Source organism: Pyrus communis, chromosome 5 (genome assembly GCF_041283825.1).
Source record: "Pyrus communis isolate YQ-2024b chromosome 5, ASM4128382v1, whole genome shotgun sequence".
NCBI classification, from domain to species: Eukaryota; Viridiplantae; Streptophyta; class Magnoliopsida; order Rosales; family Rosaceae; genus Pyrus; species Pyrus communis.
Window position 1 is genome coordinate 26,221,566 of NC_142569.1, and position 19,670 is coordinate 26,241,235.

The window sequence follows — 19,670 nt, forward strand, 5'->3', positions numbered from 1 at the left end:
GGTTGTGTTTGTGTTGTGTGAAGTGTATGAAAATGAGATCCTCTTAAATGAATGAATGCAAGGGTATTTATAGGAGGAGTGGAGGTGTAAATGGCTGTTTGTTTAATGTGTTTGTGTGGAGGAATGATGAGAAAACAGCTAGGACACATGTGAAAATCTGGAAAGCAAATGGAGTGCACGGCATTGATGTTGGAATTGCATGTGTGTGCTGAAAATAGTGTGTGTATGCATGTGTTTGGGAAGCTTTCTTGCTCATTTTCTGGATGCAATGATGAAGATATTAATAATTAATGCATGTAGGTGGCTGAAATGATGAAGAATGAGTGGTGGAAATGAAAGGAAAAGCTAGAAAAGCATGTGAAGATGCTGGAATTTCAAAGGGAACTCACGGCATTGAAGGTTTTGGTGCATGTGTTGGCTGTTTTGTGTTGTGAATTATGATGAATGCATGTGAGTTAAAGAGGGAGAATGTGGTGAAATGATGAAGTAGGAAGGTGGAAATGCATGTGAGATGTTTTGGAAAGGAAATGGGAACCCACGGCATTGAAGTTGTTTTGTTGATGTGTGAATGCATGTGACTTGTTTGTGGAATAAAGAATGAATGGTGGAAATGTGAGTGAATGATGTGCATGTGTGAGAATGCATGTGGAATTAAGAGGAGTATGGAAGTGAAATAAATGAATGATATGTTAAGTGATAAGTGAATGATATGTGGTGAGTGATAAGTGAATTGTTTGATAAGTGATAAATGAACTAGTTTAAAGGGCTAGGGTTTAAGTACATAGAATGGGCCTAAAATAGGTTGGTTTGTATGGCATAATGTGTTTGATTGGGCTAGAGGTTTTCCATGGCTCAAAGGATTTGTTTGATTGGGCTAGGCCCTTTGTTTGATGTCCCCAAAGAGCATACAAGGCTTCAATTTCGTCCATCCTCTTTGCTCCATGATTAAGCTATCCAATTCATGCACAAAAATGCTCCAAATAGCCTCAAAATGCACTTTCTTGCTCCCTAAGCCCTTAGAGCCTGAAAACACACAAAAGAAGCATAAAGGACTAAAATAACTAGAGAAACATAACGTAAATGCACGAGAACAAGCCATTTAAGTCGCATGAATATGCTCCTATCAAACGCGTTTTCTGAAAAGTCGCGAACGCGTCGCCAAACTTCACGCAGGAAAATCCAGATTTTTGAATCGGTGGTCGTGTCGCTTGGCTTTTTACAGAGGTATCGATCACCTCCAACATGCACACTTTGAAGACTGCCCATTTGTGAAAATCGTCTCCGGCCCTTTGAAATTTAACTCCATCCACCCCTTCTCTTGAACACTTTTGAAAAATGGCAAACCCATCGAACCTTAGCTTAGAATTGAGTCTCAGCAGTGATACGGGCGCGCCGCGTCAAGGTAACGTATGGCGCCCTTCTTTTTTATCTTCTAACGGTCCTCTTTCAGGTGAAGACTCCATGATGACGGATGCAACAACAGCTACGATAGTAGCTAGAAACCTCCTCACTCCTAAGGATAGTAGGCTGCTTTCAGGACGGTCCGATGAGTTGGCCGTTCAAGAGTCCCTCGCTCTCAGCGTTCAGTGTGCAGGCTCTGTGTCCAACATGGGCCAACGCCTACTTGCTCGCTCCCGTCAGGTTGAATCGTTGATGGCAGAGGTGGAAAGTCTCAAGCAAGAGATCAAGCAGCTGAAGTATGAGAATAGAAGTTTGCACGTGCTTGCAAACAACTATTCGACGGGCATGAAGAGGAAGCTTGATGAGCTGCAAGAGTCTGAAGGTCGGATTCAAAATGACCGTCAAAGGTTTTCATCTTTCCTCCAGAGGCACATTTTTCCTGGGTCTTCCAGCGTTTGGCCAAGTATTGAGGCCTCGAATGCTCTATCTTCGATGCCTCCCGCTCTGATGCCTTCCGCTCCGAGAGTTTTGCCAAATAATGGGGCTTCACGTGAACATCCTTTGTGAAAGCTCCAATCTTGTATTTTTTTTTTTTCTTTTTTTCATGCTTGTAATTTCTTGAAGATTAATGGACATGCTTTATTTTATTCAGTGTATTGTGATAAATACAGATAAAACATATACATCACCGTCCATCATCATTCCTTTTTATTTTATTTTATTATTATTTTTTTTTATTCTTTTCTTTGCTTTCGGTGGCGCTGATCCACCATTCATTTATATATATATATATTTCAGATGGTGCCAGAAGCACCACCATTGTTTTTTTTTCTTTCTTTTTATTATATATATATTTTTTTTTTCTTTTTGCACATGGTTCCAGAAGCACCATCATTGTTTTTATTATATTTTTTTCTTTGCTTTCGGTGGTGCTGATCCACCAAGATAGATCCTCTTTTTTTTTTTTTTTATATATATATTCCCCACATGGTGCAGGGAGGAAATGCAGAGGAGCTTGGAGTAGTAGGAGGTAAGAGACGGAGAAAGTCTTTGGGTGTGAGTTGCCAAACTTTGATTTTGTCAATCACATTCAAAGGCAGCAGCAGAGGCAAGCAGATGTGAGTTGACAAACTTTGTTTTTGTTAATCACATTCACAGGCAGCAACAGAGGCAAGCAGATGTGAGTTGACAAACTTTGTTTTTGTTAATCACATTCACAGGCAGCAACAGAGGCAAGCAGATGTGAGTTGACAAACTTTGTTTTTGTTAATCACATTCACAGGCAGCAGCCATGGCGGAAGTGCAGAAGCAGCCAGAGCTTGAAGCAGAGTGTAAGGCGTCGAGTTTGAAGACCGGCTAGTCGTTTGACAGCGGTCAATGAAGCTCTTCGTTGATTTTGATCATGGTGGCCAGGGTGACGAGCTCGAGGTAGTTAGTGGATGCTGTTGCTGCGTTTTGGTGAGATCTCCGTTGTTTTTTTTTTTTTTTTTTTTTTTTTTTTTTTTTTTTTTAGTGCTGCAAATGCCTCCATCGGTGGAGATGAAGAAGGAACACTCCGCGGGAGGAGTTGACAGCGGCAAAGATGGCAAGGATGGTTGCTGCTGCAATCGGTGGAGGCGTTGACGGGCAGCGAACAAGCTACTGTTGGAGTTTGAGCTCCATTTGCTCCTCCCTGGAATTAACAGCTTCTGAACTGCCATTTCCTTCCATTGCACGAGCATCCATAACTGAGCTGGGGGAAGGCGCTTCTCTGGACTGATATTCGAATGCCATAGAAGCTGTATCCTGCTGGTCAATATTCAAAGAAGATGACTGGCTTGCAGACGGTGATGCTATATCTTGAAAACCAGCAACAGACGAACCTTTACCATTTGGTCCATTCCCCAGTTGACCAAAACCATGACCTTTGCATTCGCCTGGATCTTCAAAAGCAGAAGAGCATGGTTCAAAATATGGTGATTTCAAAACAATCTCTGGCTGCTGGCTTAAAACACAAAGTCGTGTGTCACACTGGATAAGCTTTTCAAAATGTTTGTTTAATAATCCTTGCCGTCATCATCGTCAACGAACTGTTTTCCGTTCCAAAAGAACTATCAGCCTTCCGTGAAGGTGGAGGAACACAACTTCTTTAGCAGTGAGGAGGCTTGTAGCTTCTTCTCCGATGAGCAAGCACCTTCACTTCAGTGGTACTGTCCAGACGGTGCTGCTTCTGCTTCCAGTCAGCTTCTCTCTCTCTTCTTCGTCTTCTGTGCTGCTGTTGGAGAGTGACGCGAGCAGTGGAGGCGTTAAGGAGAGGAGCTTCGGACGTTGGGCTCCAAAGGCTTGGGAACAGAGAGGCTCCATGCCAAGGAAGATTGTAGAGCAGTGGAGTAGGCACACGTTTGAAACCGTGAGTTTGATTCTGCCGTTGTCGTAACAGAATCGAGAAACTAACTCGAACCCATCAGGGCCTCCCGGGAAGTCATCGATTTCGATCCTGGAATTCTTGATCTGGGGAAATCGACGGTGGTGATGGACGACTCCCCCTAGCTAAAAAAACGGGTCGTCGACGAGCTGCACTTGCTGCTGATTAGGCTGCATCCCAGCGACGGCACCGCCCATTAAAGGATCGAAATTAGGAGGCGGAGGGAGAAGAGGGAAGGAATGATAGGGAGGAGATCCGATTGGGCAGAGAGGGAGAGACGGTGCCGGCTCTGTCCCTCGATCCTCAGCCACCGTCGGCAGACCAGCGAGCAGCGCTTCCGATCGTCGAAGCCGAGGGACTGGAATATGTAGGCCAAGCACTCGTCGGGAAGATCGGAGATGAAATCGGCGCAGTCGACGATCTCAGAGCCTTCCTCCTCGGCCTGCAGCATCGGGGAGGTCGCGGAAGGGTGGCGACGATTCGGGAGAGCGTGGTGTGGTCAGCCAGAACGACGGCGTAGTGTACCGGACTGTGGGAGTAGTCGTCGAGCTTGAGCGGCGGAAACGACGGCGTCGAGGTCGCCGACGATTTGGCCATGGTTTTTACTGCGTAGGGGGAGTCGGGTGTGTTCTGAGATGGGTTGTGGCCGTTCATGGCTGCGATGGTGGAACTTTCACCTTTTTCTTTGCTTTTTGTGAAAATAAGAAGAGCCAAGTCTTCTTTCTCTTCCTCTGCAAAAAACTGAAGCAACACCAAGACAAAGAACAAATTATAAACAATAAATTTATACCTAGTACTTTTGCTTGCTTTGCCGTGAACCCCCCTTTTACCGTGTTTCGATATATATATATATATATATTTTTTATTTTTTTTTATTTTTTTTTATTTTTTATTTTTATTATTATTATTATTTTTTTTTTATTTTTTATTTTTTTAAGTAGAGAATATATATATATATATTTTTTAATACATAGTAACATATGTATTTTTTTTTCTTTTGTAATAAAATTGACTTTCTTTAATGAAACATTTATTTATTTATTTTGATGTGACTGTACTTGAAGTTTTGAAGTTTCAAGTTGCCTACGTACTCTTCCAAAGAAGAGATCAAGTCATAACGTAGTTCAAATGAGTGATGGTTTTGATGATGATTTTGCCGTACACAGTTTATGCTCTTGCGGGCCAGGAGCGTGGCGCGTTTGCTTTAGGGGTAGTAGCGCTTCAAAAATCTGCCGTTGATGGGGCCGATCTTCAACCCGTCTTCTGCCGTGATTAAGTAGGCGCCATTGGTGTAAATCTCTTGTATTACGTAGGGTCCATCCCATTTTGATGTGAACTTGCTTTTTGTCTTATGGGTTGTAATGATAGGCCTACGCAATGCCAGCACGAGATCTCCGGCTTGGAAAGACCTTGGGCGGACTTTCTTGTTGAATGCCTTGGCTAACCGTGCTTGGTAGCATTCCAAGTGTTGTTGAGCTTCGAGCCTTCTCTCATCCAGCGCTTCCAACTCCTGAAGGCGCAACTTTGCATTTTCTTCATCAGTCAAACCTTCTTGTATAGCCATCCTTAGTGAGGGGATTTGACTTTCAAGCGATAGAACAGCTTCTACGCCATATACGAGAGAATATGGTGTAGCTTGGGTAGGAGTCCTATGTGTAGTCCTATATGCCCAAAGTGCTTCACTTATTCTTTCATGCCAGTCTCTCTTTGTTCGGCCGATTACCTTTTTCAGGAGGTTGCACAGCGTCTTGTTGAATGCTTCTGCGAGGCCGTTGGCCGGAGCATGATACATGGAAGACTTGTGCTGCTTGAACTTGTATTTGTCGCAAAGCTCATCCACGAGTCGGTTGGAAAACTGCTTTCCGTTGTCAGTGATAATGTAGCGAGGCACCCCATATCGGTGGATGATATGCTCCTTGATGAAACGAACAACAGTTTCCTTTTTTACTTCCCTTAAAGGTATGGCTTCAGCCCACTTGGAGAAGTAATCTGTTGCAGCTAGGATGTAAGCTTCCCCTGCAGATGACTTTGGCGTAATTGGTCCTACAACGTCCAATCCCCATGCGTCGAACGGCCATGAAGCAACTGTAGGGTGTAATGGTTCAGGCGGTTGATGTATGAAGTTGGCGTGGAATTGGCAGGCTTGGCACCTTTTGGCGTGTTCCAGGCAGTCCTTCACCATGCTCGGCCAGTAGTAACCCATTCTTTTAAGCTGGAAATGTAGCTTTGGTCCAGATTGATGTGCCCCACACACACCTGAATGTGCTTCTTCCATGGCTTGATTAACTTCTTCCTCACCTAGGTATCTCAGGAGCAGTCCTTCAAAAGAGCGTCGGTAGAGTGTTCCTTTGTAGTAAAGGAAGCGAGGTGCTCGTCGACGTATTTCGGAACGGTGTCTAAGATCATCTGGAAGCTTTCCGTGCTCTAAGTAGTCGATCAGCGGCTGTCTCCACTCTTCAGCATCGACTGGAAATACTGAGATGACATTTGTATCATCTAGTGACATTTCATTAACGAGCGAAATCACCCATCTTTGGCAAACTGGCACGTTTGCAACTTCATCTTTTCCTAGTGCCATACTTGAGGCTAGGTTGGCGAGAGCGTCTGCCATTTGATTTTCCTTTCTTGGCACATGTTCTAGTGTCACAGCTTCGAACCTTTGTAGCAGTTGGGTCGCTAGCCGGAAGTATGGGACGAGATCATCTTTCCTCACCTCATATTCAGTTAAGAGTTGATTGATTATGAGCTTGGAATCGCCATATACCTCAAGAGCTGTGATTTCCATGTTGATCGCCATTTGGAGCCCGATGATCAATGCTTGGTACTCAGCAACATTGTTGGAGCATAGCTCATTCAATTGGAAGGAGTAAGGTAGTATGTGCCTTTGTGGTGACATGAATACTACTCCTGCCCCTGCTCCGTCTGCTCGTGCGGATCCGTCGAAGAACATCGTCCATGTCGGGAAGATGTCGATGTAGAACACCTCCTCGTCAGGTAAGTCGTCTGAGATTTTCCAATCAGCCGGGATTGGATGATCGGCAAGGAAGTCTGCTAGCGCTTGTCCCTTGACGGCTTTAGCTGGGACGTAGATGATCTCATATTGATTAAGAAGCAAAGCCCATTTAGCGAGTCGCCCTGTCAAGACTGGCTTAGTCATAACGTATTTGACAGGGTCGGCTTTAGCAACCAAGTGGATGGTGTAAGCATGCATATAATGTCTGAGTTTCTGAATGGCAAACACCAAAGCGAGGCACATCTTTTCTATTGGGGAATAGTTCAACTCAGCGCCGGTGAGAGTTCGACTGAGGTAGTAAAGTGCTCCTTCTCTTTGGGATTCATTCTCTTGCGCCAAGAGTGCTCCGATTGAACTTTCCTGAGCAGCAATATACAATATGAGTGGTTTCCCGGGCAAAGGTGCCCTCAGGACAGGTGGACTTGACAAATATTTCTTTATGCTTTCAAAAGCATTATGGCATGCTTTGTCCCATACGAATGGAACATCTTTCTTCATAAGGCGACTAAACGGTTGACAACGCCCTGCGAGGTTGGAGATGAAGCGTCTGATGAAGGCTAGCCGTCCTTGTAGACTTTTCAGCTCGTGCAGGTTTCTTGGCTCGGGCATGCTTTGAATGGCCTTGATCTTTGATTGGTCTACTTCAATACCACGGTGCTTGACGATGAAGCCGAGGAATTTTCCAGAGGTGACGCCAAACGCACACTTTAACGGGTTCATCTTGAGGTTGTATTTTCACAGCCTTTCGAACACTATTCGCAGATCCCTCAAGTGTTCTGATCTTTTCTTCGTCTTAACCACCACATCATCTACGTAACATTCTACGTTTTTGTGTAGCATGTCATTGAAGATTTTTTGCATTGCGCGTTGCTACGTAGCTCCAGCGTTCTTTAGACCAAAGGGCATTACCTTGTAGCAGTAGATACCTTTTGGAGTACGAAAGGTTGTTAGTTCCTCGTCTTCGAGGGCCATGCGAATTTGATTGTACCCAGAAGAGCCATCCATGAATGATAATGCCTCATGGCCAGTGGTTGCATCCACCATGATTTCAATGATTGGCAAGGGGAAGTCATCCTTTGGGCAAGCATCGTTGAGGTCCCGGAAGTCTACGCAAACATGTATTTGTCCTGATTTTTTAAGGACAATGACGATGTTGGAGATCCACTTGGGGTATTGCACTTCTCGAATAAAGCCTGCTTCGATCAGCTTGTCGATCTCGACCTCGATTTGTGGGATAAGCTCAGATCGATAGCGTCTTTGAGTTTGCTTTATCGGCCGTGTTCCAGGCCTGACCGCAAGATGATGAACAGCGATGATAGGGTCCAGGCCGGGCATTTCTTTGTAGGTCCAGGCAAAGACGTCTTTGTACTCTAACAACAGCTGATAATACTCCTCTATCTCGTCTGTACTTAATAATGCACTTACGAAGATAGGCTTTGGTTCCTTGCTTGTACCTAAGTTGAGTTCCTTGAGATCATCGATTGTGGCTTGCCCCCCATCTTCGAGCTGTGGTGGTGCAGCAGTGACATCTTCCTCGGGGATTTCGTCTTCTTTACCTTCTTGAACCGTGACGTGGAAAACATCTTGGATCTCCTCTTCGGTGCTGTCTTCTCGAGCTTGTCGGCATAAGGATTGTCTGGTGTTCTGGGAGAGGCGTTCCTCACAATCTTCATAGGAAGGAGCCTTGACCGGGTAATTGAAGAAGTCTTCTGGGAAGAGGTCGCACATTGTGATGGGGATGGACGATCTTTGTGTCGAAATTTCATTATCTCCAACACTTTCACATTGTTCTGGAGGTTGACAGGAGCTGTTTTGCCCCCTTTTCGACTGATAAACTTGTGGACAAGATGGTTGCTGCTTGTCCAATTTCTTCGATGCGATCTTCGAAATGCATTCCTCACAATCTTCATAACAAGGAGCCTTGATCGAGAAATTGAAGACGTCTTCGAGGAAGAAAAGATCCCGCATGAACGATCTTTGTGTTGTAATTTCATCATCCTCAACATTTTCATGTAGCTTTGAAGGTTGACGGTAGCTGTTTTGCCCCCTTTTCGATTGGTGAACTTGTGGACAAGACATATGTTTCCCGTGCAGTTTCTTCTGAGTGACATGAATCCATCCTTCATCATCACTTGACTTGACTGACATGGTTTTGGAGCATGCCCCCAGCGGTTGAGGTGAAGACTTTGAGTCGAAAGAGCCAGAAGTGACATCTTTCCTAGGGATTTCATCTTCAGTGCCGTTCTCTTGGGTTTGTTGGCATGAAGATTTGCCAGTGTGGACGATGATGCGCCTCCTTACCTTTAGTGGTCCTTTTGTGTCAACCTCTAGGATTGCTTGGCGCTTCATCCTTGAAGGAATCAAGCTTCGAACGTCGTCCTTTTCTCCTAACCCATTGAGCTTTTCTTCCTTTGGTGTTGTCTTCCTCTTTCCAAAAGGCTTCCCATTATCTTCAAACCTTTCTGAAGCTGATCGCCGCAGAGGAGAGATAACTGTGTTGCTTTGTTTCTTAGGCTTTAACAACCTTTCAAAAACAGAGCTTTGGGATGTCGGCGCGTTAAGCCTCTTGAAGACAGAGGTTCGGTCTTGACCACCAATGCGATTAAGCACTGAAGTTCTGGAGCTTGACTGGCTCATCCTATCGAAGACCGACGTCCGAGGGGAGGGTTTAGGCTCTTCTTGGTCTTGTTCAATGCTTATGTTGACATATTGAGTGCTAGTGTTTTTCGCTTGGCTTGAAATCATCACAGGTGCATTTGGTGTGAAACCAAGTCCGGCTTTGTTGTTGTCAACTCCGTAACCATGCTCTTTCAACTTCTTTTGAGTTTTGGTGAGGTTGCGTTCTTCGTCATTGACAGTGTTTGAAACCTTCTTTCCAGCCACCGCAGAAGAAGCGAAGTCGTACCCGGCCTTTGACATGAGTTTGTAGGCGTTAGGGTCGAAACCTTCCTCGGTCCTCTTGGTTGGAAGAAAGCTTGATTCCACCTTCTTTGGTAGAGCTTTTATGAAGCCTTGTGGTAGTCTTGCGGCCTTAGCACCCCCTAGCTGTGTCAGAGGCAAAACTGCATTCGTCTTGAGCAACTTCACGTTATCCGTGTGCCACTGTGTGTCGGCTTTTCTAGTTTCGAATGGAGATTGACCATTCTTTCTTCTTGACATCGGGATATACCGGAATATGGGTGCGTTCGGTCCTTCTGACGGCATCCTACTCCCTTTGGTTGTTGTAGGTTTAGCAAACTCGTCATCATCTTTGCTTGAAGATGGCCCGGCCTGCTCTTTTTGCTTTTCAGGCATGGCTTGCCACTCCTGCTTTTTAGGTGCTGCTCTGCCCGTGGATTTGATCTCTTCCGGAAGGGCTTCGGGTATCGTCTCTTCATCCATGTAGAACTTGGCATCTGCAAAGTGTGATTCGGCTTCGGTGAATGGCTTGGTATCACCTTGGATCACCTTCACTCCTTCTCGGTAAAATTTTAGGCATTGGTGAAGGGTGGACGGCACTACCCCATTTGCGTGGATCCAAGGTCTTCCTAAGAGCAAGCTATAGGAAGTTCTTGCATCAATCACGTGGAATATCGTGCTTGATTTGAGCTCACCCATGGTCATCTCTACTCGGATCATGCCTATCGCCCTTTGTCCTCCTTGGTTAAAACCCTGGATCAGCAGACGGCTCAGGGATAGTTCATTCACCTTGATGCCGATTATGGTCATTGTTGATTTTGGCATGATGTTTATGGCCGACCCACCATCCACAAGCATGCGGTTGACTTTGTATTCCTTTATGTACCCGGAGACGAAGAGAGGACGGTTGTGAGGCTTTGATCCCAACAGTAGGTCTTCGTCAGTGAAGTTAATTACGTCATGGGTGGCACAACATGTGGCACATTCATGTGGCTGAAGCTTCGAGCCTTCGTCGTTACTTTCTTGCACTTCGTGGTCGTCGGGACCTGCCAAGACTGCTGCTAGTGCTCTTCGCATCTTTTTTGGCAATGGTAGTGCTTCCTCGATGCTAAAGTGTGTTGGCAGACCTTCTCCAGGTGTAAGGGTCTTTTCTACCTCAGTGGCGATAGCTTTGCCTTTTGAGGGCTCTTCTATTTCTACTTCAACCATGTGACAGGCCACGGTAGTGCACTGTTGGAAAAAGTCATTCGGGAAGTACTCACGCAAGGAAACTGGAATGCGTGGCTCCTGCTCCATAGGTTCCCTAACATATGTTGTTTTATTATGCTTTATGTTTCTTTTAGGCTTCGCTTTGTTGCGGCCGTGGTGATTTCTTCTTTGTTCCACCTTTGGCTGTATGACTTGTGGTCTTGGTTTCCTTATCTTTTTGTAGGTTACCAATATCCATCCTTCTTCATCATCATCATGTGTATCTTGGTCGCTTCTCTCCAGTGATGGTTGTGTAGGAGGTGTCGTGCAACTTAAGCATTCACGGGAACGGTCAGGTGTCATTTGGAGAGGCACAGGATTAAACGATCCAAACGCAATTGTAGTGGTATGCGTTGCGGCCGTGTCCTCAAGGTCGAGCTCAATTTGCCCTTGTTGTGCTAGCTTCATGATGAGTTCTTTGAGAACGAAGCACTTGCCAGCAGGATGGCTCACAATACGATGGTACTTGCAGTACCTAGGATCGTTTGTGCGATTCATTTCTTCAGGACGCTTGCATTCGGGTAGCTCAATCACCTTTTTTTCTAGCAAGTCATCTAACATGGCAGCCATGTCAGAGTCAGGAAAAGGGTACGTTTTCTGTTCCAACTCTCTCAAGGTGCTCTTGTATCTGTCTTGGGTGCGAGAAGGCTCACTTGTCTTTATCTCCTTCGCTTTCTTCTTGGAGGAGATCTTGATGGGCGCTGAGGAGGTCTTGATGGGCGCTGAAGAGGTCTTGATGGGGGTAATGTTGACGGTGAAAGCTTCCTTAGCGGGCTTCTTCCCGGTCTTGTCTACATTTGGGGCGAATACTTTCTCCTTATTGAAGTTAGTAATTGGCTCCTTTTTCCCATGATTAGCGATACTCAGCTCCATGTCGTGGGAACGAGTTGCTAGCTCTTCGAATGTTCTTGGTTTTATGCCTTGGAGGATGTAATGTAACCCCCAGTGCATGCCTTGAACGCACATCTCAATGGCAGAGGTTTCAGAAAGCCGATCTTTGCAATCCAGACTTAAGGAGCGCCATCTATTTATGTAGTTGACGACAGGTTCATCTCTCCACTGTTTCGTACTGGTCAGCTCTAGCATGCTTACAGTACGACGAGTGCTGTAGAAACGGTTGAGGAATTCCCTTTCTAGCTGGTCCCAACTGTTGATAGACTCAGGTTCGAGGTCAGTGTACCAGTCAAAAGCGTTACTTTTCAGCGAACGCACGAACTGTTTGACGAGGTAGTCTCCCTCTGTCCCAGCATTGTTGCAAGTTTCAATGAAATGGGCGACATGTTGCTTCGGGTTGCCTTTTCCATCGAACTGCATGAATTTTGGGGGCTGATAACCCCTTGGCATCTTCAAAGCATCAATCTTCTTGGAGTAAGGCTTTGACTACAGAACGGAGTCATGCGAGCTACCTTCGTACTGTGTCTTGACAGTGCTTGCGATCATCTCCTGTAGCTGCTGGATAGAGAGAGATCCCATGAATGCCGTTGCTTGGTCTAGCTTCGGCTTCTCTTCAACTTTCTCCACTGGTGGCTCATCTTCTTCGTCGTCTTCTTTCTTTAATAGGCTAATATTTGGGTCGACTTTCACGTCGGGCAGCGCATCTAGTTGGTTGACAAGTGCGGCAATCTGCAAGTCCTTCTCTTCCACAGTCCGTGTGAGCTTTGCGATTGCTTCATTCATCTGAGCTAGCTGCTCCTTGATTGAAGTTGCTCCAGTGGTCATGACTTGCATGGTTGTACTACTGCTCGAATCAGCGTCGGAGAGTAGGGACTCTGAGTATTTCCTCGGGCTTTCCCCCTTTGATGCCCTTAGCGAGGCTAGGGTGATCACAGGCTCGTACCTCAAGTGCTCTTGTTCCTTTGACAGAGTTAATGCAGGGGTGGAAGCCGCAGCAAAAAGAGCTCTTGCCTTACTTCGGGTTATGATGCCCGAAATATCACCACTTGCGGCGATGATGTTCTTGTTCTTTGCTTTGATTGCAGGAACAGCTTGATCATTTCTTGATGCCATTTGCGTTTTTCGATGATTTGAGGATAGAGATGAGAGGTAGAGATGTCCCACTGGGCGTGCCAAATTTGTAAAAACGAAAAAAGTTCCTGAAACAAGAAACAAGAATACGTGTACAAAATATATTTTTGTGTTAATGATTTTGGGGTTACAATCTCTTTGTAATTTGATCCTCTGATTCTATCTTCGTAGGGTGTGGGTTTGTGGATGAGCTGTTGATCCAAAGGGCCGTCGGGGCTTGGTCTAAGGATGAGCAGTTGATGAACGGATCTTCAAGGGGCGTTGGACTTGATCTTGAAGACTGGGTGTATGGATTTCTTCAAGGGGGCCGTCGGGGCTTGATCTTGAGGGTTGATGGATGAGCGGATCTTCAAGGGCTTTTGGGCCTAATCTTGAAGACTGGGTGTATGGATTTCTTCAAGGGGCCGTCGGGGCTTGATCTTGAGGGTTGATGGATGAGCGGATCTTCAAGGGCTTTTGGGCCTAATCTTGAAGACTGATTGGATGTGTGGATTTGTTGAGGTTGTTGATCCAAAGGGCCGTTGGGGCTTGATCTTAGGACGAACGGATGATGAACACTTTCTTCAAGGGGCCGTCGGGGCTTGATCTTGAGTCGGCGGAAGTTCTTCAAGGGCCGTTGGGGCTTGACCTTGAAGGAGGGTTTGACGAAGAACGAAGAGTGTTTTCTTGATCCTTCGGGATTTTGCTTGAGAGCTTTAGAGTTTCAAGGCTTCAAGGTTTTGGTGTGATGTAAATTCCCTTCTTTCTTTCTCTTCTTCTTCCTCTCAAAATGAATGCCTTGGCTTCCTATTTATAGAATTCCAAAACTTGATTTTTGGATTTAAATAATCAGATGAAATAAATCATTTCTGCCAGGTAATGACACGTGTCCTATTTGATGACTTTTCCAATTTATTTCGATTTTTCGTTGAGTCACACGCTACATGTAAAATTTATGTGACACGTGAGCGTTGAAATTTTAATTATTGGTCAACATTCATTTCACCGAAATTTCGATGTCCACACCAACCATCAAACTTGTTTGTATATACTTCAAGATCGCATACGCCAAAAATTGCAAAAAACAAACATTCAGAGATAAAGTAATGGGACAAAACTTTTCGATGATTATCAACGAAAAATCACAATTTAACGGTTATTTTAACTCTGCTTTTGATGATTTTTTACAACTACACTCCTTGACACTATATGAATATAATGAATGAATTTGATCTTCAATTTAAAATATTTACCCTAGTGGATACCACAAAATCTTATGTTATACTTAATGAAAGTAAAAATAAACTCTAAGTGTTAGTGAATCTATCGTTTTGATGGGATACGCATTCTACGAAAATAATTTCAACGATCCAACTGTCAAACTTGTTTGTATGCTTCAAGATCGTATATGCCAAAAATCGCAAAAAACAAACATTCAGAGATCAAGTACCGGGACAAAACTTTTCAATGGTTATCAACGAAAATTCACGATTTAACGGTTATTTTAACTTTGATTTTGATGATTTTTTCACAGCTACACTCCTTGACCCTATATGAATACAATGAATGAATTCGATCTTCAATTTAAAATATTTACACTGGTGGATACCACAAAATCTTATGTCATAATGATCGATGAAAATTGAGGATTTTGTAAAAGGAATAACATGCCAAGCTTTGAGTTCCATTGGCAAGGTTTAAACTTTTGAGAAAGGCTTCACAACCTTGAAAACAAAAACTCTTTCATTTTGCATATCCTTGCACATTTAATATTTTGTAATAGACTAGGGTGTATAGATGTTTGTTTATTAGGCTCTTATTTTCAAGTGTAGATGTAGTATTTAAATAACAAATGTGTTTTAATGTTTTGAAGTAATGTGGCAATGTGTGGTATGTGTGGTATGTGCAAATTTAAGAAAAAAAAAATATTTTTCTTAACGAGTCATAGTCGGTCATAACGGGCTAGGTCACTTTACCCCGGTATGTGCAAATTTAAGGAAAAAAAAAATACATTTTTCTTAACAGGTCATAACGGGTCAGGTCACTTTACCCGTCCTGTTAAGGACCCGTTAAGATAATGGGTGTGATACGACACGACCCGTTAAGATAACAGGTGTTACATGAAAACGACACGGACACGACAGACACGACCCGTTTGCCAGGCCTAATTGATCCCCTACATTTTCTTCACCCTTCCTTCGATATTGTTCGACATCTTCAGGTGACTTTCTACACTGTGTGCAGCAGTTACATATTTCCTGTTATCTGTGTTTTCGGTCCGGTTTATTCCCTAAACCCTCCCTGATTATAGCTAAAAAATCTGTATTTTCTCAGGGGAAGAAGTAGGAAATGGATTGCTTTCGTTGGTGTTGTCTTACGGCTTTTCTTCCCTAAACGTTTCCCAGGTAAAATATTGTTTTAATTCCTAATGTGAGCATTACCACTACTTTAATCGCCGTTGGATGACTGATTTAACCAGTCTACTTAGGCAAATTTTGAAATTTAAACTCGTCCAACGGCAATTAATACGGTGATAATGCTGGTGAGCAAAATGGTTGTTACATTATCCTAATCCCATTCTGTTTACTGATTGTGGTCACAAACTGTGATGATAACCTCCAGAGTGGCTGGAATTGCCGGCAGCGTTGATTCTTCTTATAGTGGTTGCTCCTAGCTTATTTGCGGACACTCTGAGGGGCGACTGGATTGGTGTTGTAATGTCTTCTCGTCGCAGGTTATTTGCTTCAAGAACACATCCGGGCAGCCGGTGGGTTCAGAGATGCTTTCACCAAACCTGGCGGAATATCAAACACTGTTGGCATAATCATTTTGTTCGTCTACCCTGTTTGGGCAATTGTACTTTACATCTTACAGACTTTTACTACCATGCTTACCATCATGATTCATGTGGAGTGGTTTTGAGTTTCTACATTTTCACGGGTTCCTTTTTGTGTCATTCATTCGTGTAATCCTACAACAATTCATATTTTTGTTGTCTTTCCGTATGTATCGTATGGTTTGCAATCATCAAAACGTGAGCAAAAACCTTGTTGAAGATACAGTTCATCTTTTTTACTTATCGAAAGTATATATGTTTATGGATAATCTAACTGAGCCTTTTTTTCCCAGGAAGTATTGGTCCCCTTTCTTCGGGCAAGGGTGGGTGTTATGCCTCCTACATTGATTGTTATCGAGAATAATCTCGTCTGATCCTATTCTATTTATTTTGCAAAGGAACTTAAATTTCCACCAAAAGAAGAAACAAATGTAAACTTAATTACAACCTTCAATCATGATTGCAACTCCTTATTTTCTTCTTTCCTTCTCTCCAAGATGAGGGAACACGCAAAGCGCCAACAGAGACACAAAGGTAGAACCAAACAGCAACCTTCAAGCTTCACTTCAGGAAAAAAAAATAACATAATGCAGAATCTTCATCCTCATGGACCTCGGCCAGTCGGCCTTCATTATCTTCACCACCTTCGTTATCCCTGATACCTCTTCTTTGTGTGTTCATCCTCCGGCATTATTACATGGGCACCACAGCTTGCGGTCACACAACGAAGTTCCTGCAATTTAACAAATTGTTATTGCAGGTGGGAAGGTTAACAAAGTTGCTTCCTGATAGATCAAGTTTTTGCAATGTGGACATGCAATCAAGGTTCACATAGAAATCAGTGATATTCATAAACAGCATCCTCCCAAATAGCCTGGGAAACGCTAAGTTGCCTTCATCACAGCTTTCTACTTCTAATAAATTTCCTTCATCCAGATATATTACATACTAACACAGCTGCATACTGATCAAAGAAACGAAAGGTATCAAGCAAACTTCTTATGTTGTGGCCTATGACTTACTCATCTGTTTTTCTGAATCTGGTTCAGTTTGTTCTCACTTCTCTGTTTCCGTAGCATTGATAACTTTTATTCCCAACATAATCAAGCAACCGAATTACTGTTTGCTGCAGCCTAACTATTGCAATTAAGAAAGGGACATAAGTATTCAAATATTGCTCAGAAATCAATTGTGTTTTTGTTCTTTTTATCAAGAGATTTTCCCAATACTGCTAATATATTGTGTCCATATGAATTTATACGATAACATGTATCAGAGTTTTGTTGTAGGGATACATATATGTATGTGTGCGAGGGTATCAATACTACTTATACATGAAGGTAAGCCAATAAAACAAAAAGTAAAGGAACAACCAATCCACCCTTCAAACTTTTTCAACTTTGTTCCAAGGTAAGCCAAAATTGCCTTCGTTCCATCAATCCTTTTTCAGCTATTTATGTGTGTGTATGCTCAGAAATACATCATATCACCATGAATTGGGGGAGAGAGAGAGAGAGAGAGAGAGAGAGAGAGAGAGAGATCCCAATATGTTACCACTTACCACCACCGTACCAAACAATATGGAGTAGATTACCTATTCATGGCGATACACGCTACAACTTTACAAACCATCTGTATAGCAATTTGGTTCATAAGGTGATTAACCTTCATAGATGATAGTGAGCTTCCAAACGGAAAAGAAATATCACCATCAAAGTTTCTCAAAGCAATTGAGGAGTCAAGGACTTGAATCATTGTATTTTGTGAAAATTATGCATCCTTAACATGGTGTTTGAATGAACTTGCTAATATCCGTAAGTGTAAATAATATTCAAAGCAACAAAAGATTTGATCAATTTTTCACAAGCTGAATCCCTTAGAAGTACCAAAATTTTCCTTTGATTTTTGTGCTTCCGCGATTCACCTTGTAAAAAATTTGCTAAACTTATCATTTCTTTGAAAATTCTTTACATTGAAGGATCTTACCAAGTTTATCCAAACACCATGTTCCGGATGCATAACTTTTCAGAAAATGCAATGATATATACAAATCCTCGACTCCTCAAATGCTTGAGAAGCGTCGACGCTGATCGCTTTCTCTCTCCCCCTCTGTTGGTCATGACCAGATCGGATGGAAGAGCTTCTCTCAACATGTTTGCACTCTTTGGTGCTATGCACAAACTCTTGGCCTTGCACCCCGCACACTCATCTTTCTATAACTCCACACTTTATTGACATCGGCGGAGGCGGTAAACCTAACTTTCTCAAGGCAAGGATCGGACAGTCCTACCTACTAGCTTTAGCCAAAGTAGTTGTCGGCCTACTTTACTTTTCCTTTTTCCTTTTTCCTTTTTCCTTTTTCCTTTTTCTTTTTGGTTTTGGTTTTGGCTGGGATTCATTTATGGAAAAGCTTTGGCTAACAGACCAATAGAAAGCGTTGCTATTGGGTTAACAAAAACAAAACCATCATTTTTCTAGTTCTTACAAACTAGCCATTTCTCAATTTAGTTGTTGCAAGATAGTTTTTGTTCTAATATTTGTTCTTGGGGTAATGATATTGTACAAAATGACACATTTGCTCACATTTTCTAATAAATGGTCAGTTTTGTGTGTGCAAATGATGTTTATCATTATTCACGACCGAAAAAAAGAACATTATTGGTGTTCTTGTAATCCCATGAGACTCCTGTCTCATTTGCAATACTACAATCATCAACCCTTCTCTAACCTGCAATCCTCATGTTGTTTCCAAATGCAAGAGCCTAGGTGTTATGTCATCTCCAGTCATAGATAGCTAAATAACTTAGGCTACGTTTAGCCTTCAAAAATATAATTTTTTAAAGAATATTGCAAGACTATTTTTTGTTTTCTTCTCGTCATACATTGCTTTATTTTTGCCCTATTCGCATTTCGTTAGTTTATATGTTTTGAGCAAAAACTATGGTGCAAAACTCATACGTTGACATTTGCATTTAATTTCCAAGGAAAAACAAGATGTGAATATGAACCAATTAATAGATTGCTTTGAGTTATAAAGCAAAAGAAAAAGAAGAAAAGAAAGAGGAATAGATGCTACGTAAACCCTTTAATTTTCTTTACGAAAAAAGAAAGGCAAATAAAAGGAAAAAGGAGATTCTGCAGTTGGGAGAATTGATAGGAGCATATTTCTACGACTTTGTTAGCCTATTTCCTTGCATTTACTTAGTTATTTTCGTGTGTTTGTAGGTCTAAACGGTAAAGTTGGCAAGAAAAGGCAATTTGGAGCATTTTAGAACAGTTTTGGACTTGGATTGGATAACATGTGTATGGAGCATAATGGATGGACGTTTTTGGTGACAAATGATGCTAAAAATGTGCTACAAATCTGGAAGAATTAAATTAAGGCTTGGAAGACAAGGAATCAATTGAAAACAAGGAGATGTTATCCAACCTTATCCTATCTTATCCAATCTTATCTTATCTTATCCCATATTATCCAAACATTATCCTATTTAATCCAAAATTATCTAAACTTATCTCCAGCTGCAACAGGAGTCCTTATCCTATTCTAAATACTTCCCATCTGATTCTAGGAGTCCTAATCCATTCAAACAACTCAATCCCTTTCCTTATTGGATTAAGCCATTTTAACCCTATATATATGAAGTTCCTGCAGAGATTTAGGGACAACCATAGAGAGACAAATTAAGAGAAATTAAACACTTTGTGCCGTAGCTTTGCAAGGAAAGAAGGAGAAGAAGAGCTTGGAGCCATGCCTGCCATCCAAGGCCTTTGGGATTGTTGGAGCGTTCCTAGGTGTATTCTAACCTTAGTTTTAGTCCAATGTTTGTTTTAATTTGGTTTTCAATTATGATGAACATGTGGAA

At 42.7% G+C, this 19,670-nt stretch overlaps 1 long non-coding RNA gene and 1 pseudogene across 2 annotated transcripts in view; both read left to right on the forward strand.

Annotated features, from left to right (window-relative positions):
• Window positions 1–18,005, forward strand: part of LOC137726138 (cold-regulated 413 plasma membrane protein 4-like) — a 38,960-nt pseudogene extending 20,955 nt beyond the window's left edge. Inside the window, exons 3-5 of the transcript XR_015962157.1 lie at window positions 15,136–15,189; window positions 15,303–15,373; window positions 15,591–18,005. The product of XR_015962157.1 is annotated as a cold-regulated 413 plasma membrane protein 4-like (transcript). The remainder of the gene's footprint in view (window positions 1–15,135; window positions 15,190–15,302; window positions 15,374–15,590) is intronic.
• On the forward strand, window positions 2,391–2,916 carry LOC148697029 (uncharacterized). Its single transcript, XR_015963001.1, has 2 exons — window positions 2,391–2,519; window positions 2,684–2,916. It is a non-coding gene; the product is annotated as an uncharacterized LOC148697029 (long non-coding RNA).
• Window positions 18,006–19,670: the final 1,665 nt, after the last annotated feature.